We start from the raw sequence: 13,563 nt of genomic DNA on the forward strand, positions 1-13,563 counted from the left end.
TATAATCTCGTAATCAGCTAAAAGCTTCTCATCTGCACTTTCGCACGAGTGTAACGGAACCAGCTCGCGATCATGATCTGCTTTGCTCTCTGGCGCGCGCGCGCAACAACCGGGCTTCCCTCGATATTGCGGAGCGGAGACCTCAAAACTGATGTGACCAATTTCAATTCTAGTGAGACTTTTCTAGTTTAAAGCATTACGGAGGAAGTCAAGTCGAACCTCTCAAACAGGTAGCCCTGACATGCCAAACAGCACTGAGGAGGAAAAGAGCAACACTGTGCTATGCGCTATTTTTTTTATCATCACCTTTACAAAATTGTTTCATGATTTTACTTGAGTAAAAGTAACTTATATTTTGACAAAATTGTATAGTTTCATATGAAATTAAAGCTGCAAGCAGCGATGAACGGGCCCTCGCACCCTGGTGCACGTTGAGGCTGCTGTGCCAGGGGAATGGCATTACATTTTTGTAGCACTTTTTAGCACTTTTTATGTTATAATGTATTTCATTCTCCAGGTCATGTATTTGTATGTAATTTTGAGAGGACAGGAGAGTTAAGGAGGTAAAGGCTTTTTATTTCACAACAAATTTTATCAAAGATATGGTAATAACATCAGAATAATGAAACTGACATATAGCCTGACAGAATCTTATATCACAGCAGATATTTAAACAAGATTTTTCTCTGGCAGTTTAGTAGGCCTACTTTATCTACGTCTGACTGGAAAGTTCATTTTTCCTGAGGTAAGACACTTATTACTTCACGACTTTTATAACTATACATCAAAACATGTCACTTCCTGTTGCCAGTAGGTGGCACTATGACTATAACTGAATTTTGGCAGGTAGGTGTATTCAGGCCGGGACAGTTATCAAACGTGACGTTTTGGGCAGACTGGACATTGTATGTTTGAGTTACAACAACTTCCTGTTTCATGGCGAAACATCTAACTTTGTCAGGCCGCCACGGACACGCCGTTCAAAGAAAACTCATAAGCTCCGCAATTTATCATCGCCACGGCCTTTAGATTAGACTGACCGAATATGTTGTTGATCTGATTTAATCTCTAGAAGGAGTTCATTAAAGTACGAGGCCTGGAAATGGCAAAAACTGAGCAAAAATTGAAGAGAAAAATCACAATGGCTGACTTCCTGTTGGGTTAAGGATATGGTTCTAAGAGACTTTTTTGTACGTGTTGACTTGTTACATATGCCTACCGATTTTCTTATGTATAGGTGAAACGTGGCGTGAGGGCTGCTTCGTTGAAATTTTGTAGGTGGCGCTATCGAGCCATTTTGCCACAATTGATTCTAAAACCAGTATCAGATGTAAATTTTCCCCACTTTTGAAATGTGTGCAAAGTTTCATGAGTTTGAGCAACTTTGTCAGGCCGCCACAGACACACCCTTCAACGAAAACTCAAAAGCTGTGCAATTTAACATCACCAAGGCCTTTAGATTAAGACTGACTAAATATAATGTTGATCTGATTAAATGTCTGGGAGGAGTTTGTTAAAGTAAAAGACCTGGAATTGGCTGTTGCCAGTTGGTGGCTCTATGACTATAACTGAATATTGGCACGTAAATGTATTCAGGCCAGGACTGTTATCAAACGTGAAGTTTGGGGCAGATTGGACATTATATGTCTGAGTTATAACAACTTCCTGTTTCATGGCAAAACATCGAAATTTGTCAGACCGTCATGGCCACGCCGTGCAGTAAAAACTCAAAAGCTTCACAATTTAGCATCGCCAAGGACTTTAGATTAGAATAACCAAATATGAAGTAGGTCGGATGAAATCTCTAGGAGGAGTTTGTTAAGTACGAGGCCTGGAAATGGCAAAAACTGAGCATAATCTAAAGGTAGAATCTGTTAGACTTCATTTTATATCAACAGTGGCAGTTGTAGTTAAAGTTTCAAGATGTGTTTCAGCTAGTATTTATTTTTTCATAAATACTATAATTATTAGGGCCCGGCACTGATGGTGCAAGGACCTTATTGTTCTTCTAGGCGTTTATTATTTTTTCCCCAAATGAATCGCATTTTTGAGGGCCTAAACATACTCAAAAACTCATGAAACTTTGCACACGCATCAGAAGTGGCGAAAATTTACATCTGATATGGGTTTCAGAATTAGGTGTGGCAAAATGGCTCGATAGCGTCACCTACAAACATTCAACAATGTGCGCTTTACGCTGTGCTTCACCTATACGTACGAAAATCTGAACATTTGTGTAACATGCCAATGCCTACAAAAAAGTATCTTGGTCTCTTGCTCTAAACTCAACAGGAAGTCAGCCATTTTGATTTTTCTCTTCAATTTTTGCTCAGTTTTTGCCATTTCCAGGCCTCGTACTTTAACGAACTCCTCCTAGAGATTTGATCAGATCTACTTCATTTTTGGTTATTCTAATCTAAAGGCCTTGGTGATGCTAAATTGTGAAGCTTTTGAATTTTCACTGCACGGCGTGGCCATGACGGTCTGACAAAGTTCGATGTTTTGCCATGAAACAGGAAGTTGTTATAACTCATACATACAATGTCCAATCTGCCCCAAGCTTCACATGTTTGATAATAGTCCCAGCCTGAATACATCTACATGCCAATATTCAGTTAAAGTCATAGCGCCACCTACTGGCAACAGGAAATGACATGTTTTACACTGTGATACACTCTTAACAACATTTATGTGCTAAACAATGCAAAAAAAAATTTGGAGTGACATTCCCCTGGCACAGCAGCCCCAACATGCACCAGGGTGTGAGGGCCCGTTCATCGCTGCTCGCAGCTTTAATTTGTTATTATTATTACTATTATTTAAGACTAGCTACACTGACCTAACCATGGTAATGAGGAGTTTTTCCTCCTGTGTAATATGTATGTTCTGTTTGAATTATGTTTGAAATTAGGAAACAAACGGGATAATAATGGGCTCATATAAGTAAATATGCTCTTCAATTTTTAAAAGGGGGGAGAGAAAACTTCCTGTCGCTTTTGTTGTTGACGTCAAAAACAAAAATAATGTCACTTGATGCATGTCCTTGTACTTGAAAACCATGAACAACACGATGCAACATAAAAGGAAATGCGACCCAGGATGCGTTAAATACAGGTTACGTTTTTACTATGGTGGGTCGCCACTTGATTTCCAATGTAAAATCTGGGTCCTGAAGCAAAACCAGTTGAGAACCACCGAGATAAAGGTACAGACAGGAGCAGTCTGGCTGAGCTGTTGCGCACCTACAGTATATGTTAATTGTTAATTATCATAGGACATTATTTTAAAAGCTCACACAGCTGAGGTTATTTTTCATTTAGCAGTTAATTTAACATGCTATGCTAACATGTAAACTAACATGCTTTAGTTATATAACATGTTATAGTTATATGCAAAAATGTTTATAATTTGGTTTATTATTATAATTGTGTTAGCTTTGTTTATTATGACTGATTTCTTATTACTTATTATGGTAATTTCCTAAACTTGTCTCTGATCGTAACATCTTGGCCAAAATCATACAGTTTGCACCAGCCTTTACTCAGATTTTGTTGTTGGAAATGTGCATTCATTAGATTGTTGATGGGTAATAAAAGAATGATTGTGAGTTTTAGTCTTGCTGTATTACTCACTTCCTGTGTTCTTTTGAAACTGGGCCTCTTCAGGTGTCACTTAGTCCTTGAGTGCAAACAAAAGGCAAATTATCTCCCACACAACATTTCCCACCCCCGTTCTTGACATGTCTTCAGATGCTGTGTTCATCAGCCCTGTTTTATAGACTGTCCCCCTCTAGGGCATGCTGTATCCACAGCTGTACTGTAGCCTGGCAGCTCACCATCCACATGGATAGTGTTTTGGTTCCTTTTATCTCTCCATCACTGCCACCTTCACGTTCCCCTGCAACCTTCCTCCAAGGCCCTCTGGGAAGCCCCGCCCATCAACACAGGCTCCAGGTGGAGTAAAGAAGAGGGAAGCGGTTGGTGCAAGCAAGGTCGTGATTCCTCGTTCAGGAAGAATAGGTAGCGTATATACCAAGCACACTGTAGCTGGTGAGTAGTCCAACCATCTCAAGGGCGGAGATGCCATTGATATCAGAGCTGCTTGTTATTACAGTTGCTAGATCAGGTGCAGATTAGTAAATCAGCAGTAACATACCGTGCATCACTGCCTGTTGTTGACGTTCAGCTCTAATCTGCCAGTGTAGGTTGTTTATCCCACCCATGAAGTCTGTAGAGAAAATTGTTGAAGCCTCTCATATGCAGTAAATTGAGGTTCTGTCTCTGTAGAGCAAGCTTTTGTTTACATTTTTAGGGAGCTTTGTACAGTATATGTCTTCTACTTTGTACAATTTGTACACTGGGTATAAAAAGTATGCTAAACATTTGACTTGCTGTTATGGAACACCCAAAAACATGTGACATTAACATGCAGAAGTGGTGTTATCTTGTGAATTGTTTATAATTTTTTTGATTTTGTTTAAGCCCATGAATACCTTGTTAAACTGGAATTTACTAGTAGTATCGTTTTGTGGTTGTAAAAAAATTAAACGCAGCAGTTTTAGGATCGTTGCAAAACGTGCTTTGTTTCTGCCATGACTAAATTTCCTGTTAAATGAAATGCAAATTTACATCATACTGACCTATATGGTTGTTTTTCCCTTTATGTATGGGCGTACTGTGCTTGTGGGTAGTACTACAAATTCTTGACCTGCAACCTTTAAGACTTGAGTAAATTTAAATCACATTTTTTATATTAAGTGCTGTTCTATAGTGCTGCATTGCATACTTGCATGGCATACCCTGTTTTAGTTTAGGACCTCTGCTCACAATATGGCTTAGTGCTTCTATTGTGGTCGGTTAGGGCCAGACTGAGATATTTGCTTATGCATGCAGAGTTTTTAACAGCAAACTATGGTTAGAGGTGGAGGTGATGGAAAATTCAGGCACATTCCATCGCTGACCGTAGTGTAGAGGTTTGTTTGCCCATCCTGGGGTTATGTCTTTCCTCCCTCTGTTGACTTTTGGCTAATAATGAGGAGATGTGACCTATTTAAAATGTGCATCTTGTTATTGGACCTCTTTGGAATAGAGAATAGACTGTGTTTTTCACAGTCATTTTTCCATAGGGATTAAAAAAAAATATATCTATAGGGATTTAAAAACATTATGAGGGCAGAATAAAAAGGTAAAGCTCACAACACAGTGCTTGGTAAGATTTAAAGCGCTTAAAGAACTTGCCACACAAGTTCTTATGATACCAATGTCACTTTAAAATGAGCAAGTTTTAAAGCTACACTATGTAACTTTTGGCCCTCTAGTGGTCGAAGCATAAAACTGCAGGGTTTTTGCGGCAGAACATTGTTTTGGAAATTACGTTGGGAGTTGGGCTTCGCCTCTGGATGGAATCTAATGGTTTGTGAAGGAACCATGGTTACAGGTGATCAAAATATAAGAGCAAATGTCACAAAAGACAACAAAACTCGCCCCACTCCCCTCAAAAAAACAATAAATAACGAAAGGAAGAGAAAACTGGATATCTGAAAATATGTCTTATGAGCAGGTAAGTAGCAAATCTTCAGCTGTTGTTTTGACTTATTGAAAACAGTTGTTTTAAAATAAATAGCATTACAAAAGTTAGGCAACAATGACATTAGACATAACGATTGCCGATATTAACGTCATAAAAATGGTGGAAACTATAACTTAGCTAGCAGGCAAATAGACCAAGGTAGTAACTGGTTTAGAGATTGTTACCAGCATAAGTTAAATTTTTTCCATTGTTCTTTCCAGTACTCGAATTGAATTAAGTCTTATGGGGGCTCCTCACCATGGGATGGGGGTGGGGGGTTGTTAGTCTTGCAATATACAATTTATACAAAATATACAATATATTTATTTGATCATAATATGCATAACTATATACTATTTATTAAAAACATGCTTACATAAAAGAACAGGCTTTTGTGTTGATAAAGAATAAAAAATAAATACATTTTCAGTCCAATGTTATATAAAAAAAAAGAGAGATAAGTTACTATTCTTCTTTTAAATGGCTTACTCCAAGTAATACTGGATTTAGAGGGTGACAAAGCAACTGACCCAAAACTTTGTGATAATAATATTTGATCCAAAAGACTTGTTTAAATGCATGAAACTAGTTCATTAGATATTACAAATATAAATTGTGACAAGACAGGCTGTCAGTCTGTGTGTTAGTGTTGGTGGGGATTTTTCAATGATTTCAATACAGTTACATTGTTAAATCAGTAGGTGGCGGCAAGGGACTGTTATGAGTGAGCAGACTATTCAACCATTTCAGTCAAAAAGGCTGCTTTATTCAAGAACAAACAATGCTATGGTTCTCAATATGTCAATCATTGCTATTTCAAGAGTGAATCCCGCATTTATATGCGGTTGTAATTCCCGAAACTTTGCAGCGTGTACGTGGCCGTTGGTCCTCCTCTTAGCAGCATGAAAAACAAGTTTTATACAAATTCTGAATGGATTATATATAGCATAGAAAGCGCACAACGAGCGCTCCCTTTATAATCACTAAAAAGCTGTCACTCATCCTCATCGTGATCTCTAGCACCCCCGTAGAACCAGGCCTATTAATAATGAAAAATGAGTAAGCCTAAATGTTTCCAATTTATGCAAGGAATACAAAAGCCCCGACATGGAGTGGATAGATATAGTAGAAAGATATAGAGAGAGAGAAAATTACCCCTCAAAAAAGTCAGTAAGAAGCTTTCTCTTCCCGACTGCGAGTGGAGGTTTATTATTCTCCATTTTTTAGCTAAAGTTAGCTTCACAAGCAGTCATGTCAATGATGTCATGCGCTTAGCGGTCTTTGGATGTGGGGCGGGGTGTTTACATTTTAAAGAGACATGACAACTAGCCTATAAACAAACTTAATATAAATGATTGTAAATAATTAATTCACGAAATTTACCGTATCCACTGCATGAATTTAATCAGATTTGTCATTATCTATTTTTTACTTCTTATAGGGGGTCCCGGATCCCCCCCCCAGCACCCCCTCAATTCGAGCACTGGTCCTTTCTTCCTCGAATGAAATTGAAAGCACTGCAGTATCACAATCCATAATAAAATGCCTCATTAAAGTGGCTTACGCTATCTAACGAACTATCACGATAAGAGAGCTACCTGGCTTACTATCGGTCCAGTAAAATATCTTATCTGTCCAGCAAGAAAAACTCCATCTCTGGGTCGGTTTTAAATCCTTTAAGATCTCGGAGTTGTCACCACCCCTGAAAGGCCAATATGATGTTGTTTCGTGTTTTATTATGGGCTTATTATGGGTGATCTTGCAGCTTCTCAGTTTGAGATTTCTTTATTTTGAAAACGGGTAATTGCCCAGAGGGTTGTCTTTTTGAATGATCCATGGTCAGTGTAGCTCATTTTTTGTGGCTACAAGCTTTCAGCTTCAAACTACTACCACACATACAGTTGAAGTCAGAAGTTTACATACACTTTAGCCAAATACATTTAAACTCAGTTTTTTCACAAGTCCTGATATTTAATTGTAGAAAACATTGCCTGTCTTAGGTCAGTTAGGATCACTACTTTATTTTAAGAATGTGAAATGTCAGAATAATAGTAGAGAGAATTATTTATTTCAGCTTTTATTTCTTTCATCACATTCCCAGTGGGTCAGAAGTTTACATACACTTTGTTAGTATTTGGTGGCATTGCCTTTAAATTGTTTAACTTGGGTCAAACATTTTGGGTAGCCTTCCATTGATTCAAATATCAATTACCAAATTTGTTTTAAATTTGAATTGTTTTATTTAAAAGTAGACTTTTTAAGCTTTCTTTAGACATATGTTTCATGTTTGTGTGAAAAGTATTCGCGGAGTTTCCGTTCATTTTTGTGATGTGTTTCAGAAAGATGCTCGCGGAGACAGAGACGGCTGAAAGCGCACCCTGTTTATGTTCTTTATTTTACAAAAACACAAGGTTTTGTTGTTATTGTGAGTGTACACAAATAAAAGTAGACCCTTTATAGTCTCTAATGATGTCTTACACTTTTCTGTATGCCCAAAAATGACGGAGTATTTTAAGTTTTTTCCGCTGTTATGAAGAAAAAAATCCAGCAGGATGCGCCAGCGCGTCCGTCGACCCCAGAGGGTTAATTCAACATTGCTAAACAACCTCAGAGTTCTTTGTAGGTCTGTCTTGAAAGGTTTATATGTTATCGTTAAATACCTATTTCTCTATGTAGAAAATTAATTGAATTTTATTAATTGAATTTTCTATTGCACTCTATTTGCTAGTAGATACGGTAGCTCCTATATGTTGTTGCTAACAGATATGCCAAAGTGCCAGGTTGGCATAGAATAGTGCAGCCTGGTCTCATGAACATTATGCGACTATGGCAACATTTTTGCTAAATAAAATTATGTGCTTCATTACATGTTTAGCTGCTGTTTCATTATTAAATATCCAGCAGGGGGTGCCAAAAGTGAGTGAAATGGTGTCATAATCAGACAAAGTTTTTCAGGTGAAAATTAGTTGGGTATTTTTAATGTGTACTCTGTACCTCCCTAACCTAAAACTTTAACCTAAACCTAACCAATAGTGTTTTAAAAAAAGCAAAGGAGAGTTGAACAAAACCGACATCCTTACCCTAAACCAACACCTAAACCTAACCGATAGTCTTGTAAAATGAAATACGACATGAAAAGCAAATTTTTTAAAGCAACCATGTCATGTCATGTTCCTTCTATGATACTTTCGTCTCACGTTTCAGCTTGCGTGCTTGATTGGTCTTGAGCTGCAGTCCAAAATCTAACACTCTGTCAGATGATCTACCACACAAGCTAATCACATTGGAATACGTGTGTAATTGAAGGTGGGTCTGTAATACAAGAATTAAAATGTATCGATTTTCAAATGATTCATTATAGTAATGGTGTTTCGATATGATAACATAGCAGTGTGTGAGTATTACAGCAAAATATTTGTTTATAAAGTCATAATCAGCTGTTGTAGTCATGATTTGTGGGAAAGTAAATAAAACGCACATTTGTTGTAGTGCTCTAGGTTTAATTTCACCAAGAATCTGCAGCAAAACGTAGAATTTGGACCATAAAAGTCAGTTTGCAAAAATGTTGTTATAGTAATGTTCATTATATCGGACTAGGTTGCAATAGTGCATGTTTTAGATCTATAGTCTGGCTTATATTGCTTGAAGCTCTGTAACAGAAGTATCTCTCTGTGCCAGACTGTGCCAGTTCCAATGATGTGTATGTGGAATGAATGAGAACAAGCAAAGACCATTTTTCCCCATGCATCAGTACCTCAGCACACAGTCACTGCTGTATAATTGGCCCTGGCTTTCAAAGACTCACTGGCCTCATTTCTGTTTGAGGCATGCTGAGCCTGACAGCAGAAAGCTATAACTGCACTGATGTAATCCATCTGCGGATATAAAAGGGCCCATTCTCATTAGATATGTAACGATACACAAATTTCACGAAATGATACGATATAAAGCCTCACGATACGATACAATACAATACGATTAAAACATAATAATAATAAAACAAACAGCGCCCACAAATGTTTCACTCAAACTTATTCAAGGATTCAACATAAATGTCTTTTAAATTAGGGTGACCATACGTCCTCTTTTTCCCGGACATGTCCTCTATTTCGGACCTTAAAAAAGCGTCCGGCCGGGATCTCTAAATTTACGAAAATATCCGGGATTCGGCTTTAGTTGCATTATGATGTGCATCTGGTCTAATACTTAATTGTGTGCGTGCATATTTGCATTGCTTTAACCCCTCTTTGTAAGTCCCGCCTTCTCGCACACCAATTGGTCGATTATAAGAGGCTTGCAGCAACTATTGGCCAAATTCCTGCCTGTCAATCTCTCCGCGAACGCGTGAAGCGCTGTTGTGTCCGGCATCAAACAGTTGCTTGACAGTAGCAGCAAATGACAGCTGAGTGGAAACAATTCCCAAAAGAAAGTGCAAATTTACAGAAGATTTGCACAAAAAATTCCCATGCTTTCGTCCAGGTCGAGACCCGTGGGAAGCAGAATGTATGACATGTAAAGCTGGCACATATGTGTCAGTTGCTAATAAAGGAGCAAGTGATTTAGAAGCACACATTAGCGCTGTGAAGCATACAGGGTCAGCAAAAGGTGAAAGTTCATCAGGTAAATTAACGGACTACTTTTTGCGACCAGGTAAAATTGTTATCACATTGCTTCATTTTCCAAGGCCATTCAAAATAATAGTAATAGTAAATGAAGGTACACTCATGGCATCAAATATTTTATTTTAATACATGGACATTCAAAAGAATGTTGGAAATGTTTATTTATTTATATATATTTGTTATGCTAATAGAGTGTCTTTTTCACTGTATTAAAGTTTGCATTCATAGTAACACTCTTTTGAACCCTATTATTCCACCCCACCCCATATTGCTCTGTGTCGTCTGGGAGAGGCTGGCTGTTAAATGCAACTTTGCTGCTGTGTTTCTGCATCGCAAATCCACTGATTTGTGCGGTGATGTGGGCGTAAATAAAATGATATGTTTGATGTACTGCAGCTCCGGGACATGACATCGTTGTTTGGCAAATTCAACAAGCTGTAACACTACAATCTCCTTGCCATTTGCCTTCAATCTTCTAACCTATGTACTGTAGATATGTTGCTCTGTTTTTCCTGTGAGTGCTCAGCGCCCCCTCACCATGGAGGAGATTGTTGCGCTGCTTGGTTTTAATGTCACTAATGTGTTTATGTATCGCACAATACATATGGTATTGTATAGTGAGCATCGTATCGTACGATACAATATTTTTTTGACACCCCTAATTCTCATCTTGCATCTCTCGTTTGCACAGTTGCCATGGCAGAGCCACCCAGGTGTGTCCAGAAAGCCATTTTGACACTTCTTGGGTGCCGTTGAATAATCAGATTATTATTTAATATGTCATGGTTTATTCCTCCAAAGAAACCTCTTTCAAGGACACCCTGTTCTCCTGTGGACTGTTGTTGTCACGATACCACAATTTCAGTAATCAAGACCAACATCAGTGAAATTTCACTTCTTTATACCAATTATTGATACCATAGAAAAACTACTTGGTTAACTAAACTAAAGTTAAGGGATAGTTCACCCCAAAATTAAAATCCTGTTGTCATTTACTCACCCTCATGTGCTCCAAACTTGTATGACTTTCTTTTTTTCTGTGGGATACGAGAAATTTTGAAGAAAGTTGACGTTGCCCTTTTTTTTATATGTAAGTGAATGGTGACTGAATGGCTGTAAGTCCCTAACATTCTGCCTAACAGTTACTGTTAGTTACTGTATTATACCGTATAAGATGTTACTGTGTTCTAATGGACCCTTTTCACACGAGAATGAGCATGCTTTCTAATGAACCACCGTAGAACGTAGGACACGCATTGAGGCGATGGCAGATGAGTGAATGGCGTGTCACAATGGGCACAGAGGAGTGTGGTTGTTTCGTCAAATAGAAATACAGACATTATTTTAAATTACATTAAATGTAAAAATAAAAATCATTTTGTTACAGTTTTTCTGAATTATTAAACACTAAACCCCATTCTCTGAACCAAATGCTCAGTGACCTAAACCCATTTGTCGAATCAATCACCCTTTTGGCAAAACCTTAAACAAGTTCAGGTAGTTAGACACCATTTGCAAATCTCATCTACTCTTTTTGCAAAACTCTAAACACATTCTCTAAAACACATTTCGCACTGTGATGCACTTGTGTTGCAAAACGGTAAACACGGGCGGCAAAAGTTAAACACAACTACAACACAGTTGTCATCATTTACAAACAACGACTCAAAATTGTTCACACTAGTTTCTAATGATGTGATCAAACCAATTGTACAAACTATAAGCGTGATGCTGCAAATGAAAATGAATCTCTCATTGACTCTGATTTTGCAGTTGCACAACATTTTTGAGTGTACTGTAATGTGCTTTTCATTTAGAGTTTTCTTCATTCTTTGGGCTTTTGCAGTTGGCCAACTGTATTTTTATAGTATGAAAGTGCTGAATATACATACATTCAATACTGTATTACTTGCAGTATTTACAGTATACAATATATTCACTGTACTAAGTTGTGATTATTACATTTTTTTTTTTACTTAATTAAAAACATGTGTTTACTATATACAATATAAAAAATAAATGTCTGTAACTACATGCCCTGAACACTGTGTTCTCAATTTTTTTATGTAGTGTCTAATGAATGCTCTGTAGTGTTTATATATATATATATATATATATATATATATATATATATTGTCTGGCAGTGTGTATGATCATTGTTTGATTTTGAGCACAGATGAAATACTTTTGAGTAGTGCCCGACCGATATATAGGCCGGCCGATATTTTTATTTTATTTTTTTTCTCCCAATTTGGAATGCCCAATTCCCAATGTGCTTTTTAAGTCCTCGTGGTCGCATAGTGATTCGCCTCAGTCCAGGTGGCGGAGGACTAATCCTAGTTGCCTCCGCGTCTGAGACCATCAACCCGCACATCTTATCACGTGGCTTGTTGAGCGCGTTGCCATGGAGACATAGCGCATGTGGAGCCTTCAAGCTACTCACTGCGGCATCCGCGCTCAACTCACCATGCGCCCCACCGAAAACGAACCACATTATAGCGACCACGAGGAGGTTACCCCATGTGACTCTACCCTCCCTAGCAAATGGGTCAATGTAGTTGCTTAGGAGACCTGGCTGGAGTCACTCAGCACGCCCTGGGATTCGAACTAGCGAACTCCAGGGGTGGTAGCTAGAGTCTTTACCACTGAGCTACCCAGGCCCCCCGGTCGGCCAATATTAGCCTTTCATCGATATGAAAACTTTTTCAGAACATATAATGCAGAAAACAATGCTTTAGAATTGGTGTCATAGCGTAGTTTGTCCAGCAGAGCACGCTCCGACTTTGTTAACAGAGCTGAACTGACAGTGGCTCTGCAGATAGGGCAGAGTTAAGCTGTGTGTTTTCACCGTAAGTTGTTACTGACTGATACTAAACAGTAATACTGATGTTTATTTGGCTATTTATTGTATTTTTATTTATTCTTTATTTAAATGGTCAGCATTTGACTGATACTAAACAGTACTGATGTTTATTTAGCTATTTATAAAATTTTTATTTATTCTTTATTTAAACGGTCAGCATTTGACTGATACTAAACAGTACTGATGTTTATTTAGCTATTTGTTTTAGTTTTATTTATTCTTTATTTAAATGGTCAGCAATTTACTTATACTAAACATACAGTACTTATGTTTATTAAGCTGTTTATTGTATTTTTATTTATTCTTTATTTTCTCAATGTTCATTTCCAGAATTTGTTGACAATGTATAATAATAATGTCAAATATTCTTTGATTAAAATATTTGTTTAAGAAAGCAGCCTGCTGAGTACCTTTGCATAGTCATATCAGTGCAAAATCGGTGAAATATATAAAGAAAAGGTCTGTTTTCATTCCAGCTCAAAAATTTAATATATTGGCCACCATATTGGT

At 37.7% G+C, this 13,563-nt stretch overlaps 1 protein-coding gene across 3 annotated transcripts in view; it reads left to right on the forward strand.

Annotated features, from left to right (window-relative positions):
- The window catches only part of LOC127452052 (calcium-regulated heat stable protein 1-like), a 34,389-nt gene that overhangs the window by 8,774 nt on the left and 12,052 nt on the right, over positions 1-13,563 (forward strand). Inside the window, exon 1 of one of the 3 annotated variants that reach the window (XM_051717210.1) lies at positions 3,867-4,019. The exons of the other annotated variants lie outside the window; for them this stretch is intronic. The gene's annotated coding sequence lies outside the window, so the exon portion shown is untranslated. Of the gene's footprint in view, positions 1-3,866; positions 4,020-13,563 lie in introns of those variants that run through there. 3 annotated transcript variants of the gene reach the window in all.

Source organism: Myxocyprinus asiaticus, chromosome 14 (assembly GCF_019703515.2).
Source record: "Myxocyprinus asiaticus isolate MX2 ecotype Aquarium Trade chromosome 14, UBuf_Myxa_2, whole genome shotgun sequence".
In the NCBI taxonomy this organism is placed as follows: domain Eukaryota; kingdom Metazoa; phylum Chordata; class Actinopteri; order Cypriniformes; family Catostomidae; genus Myxocyprinus; species Myxocyprinus asiaticus.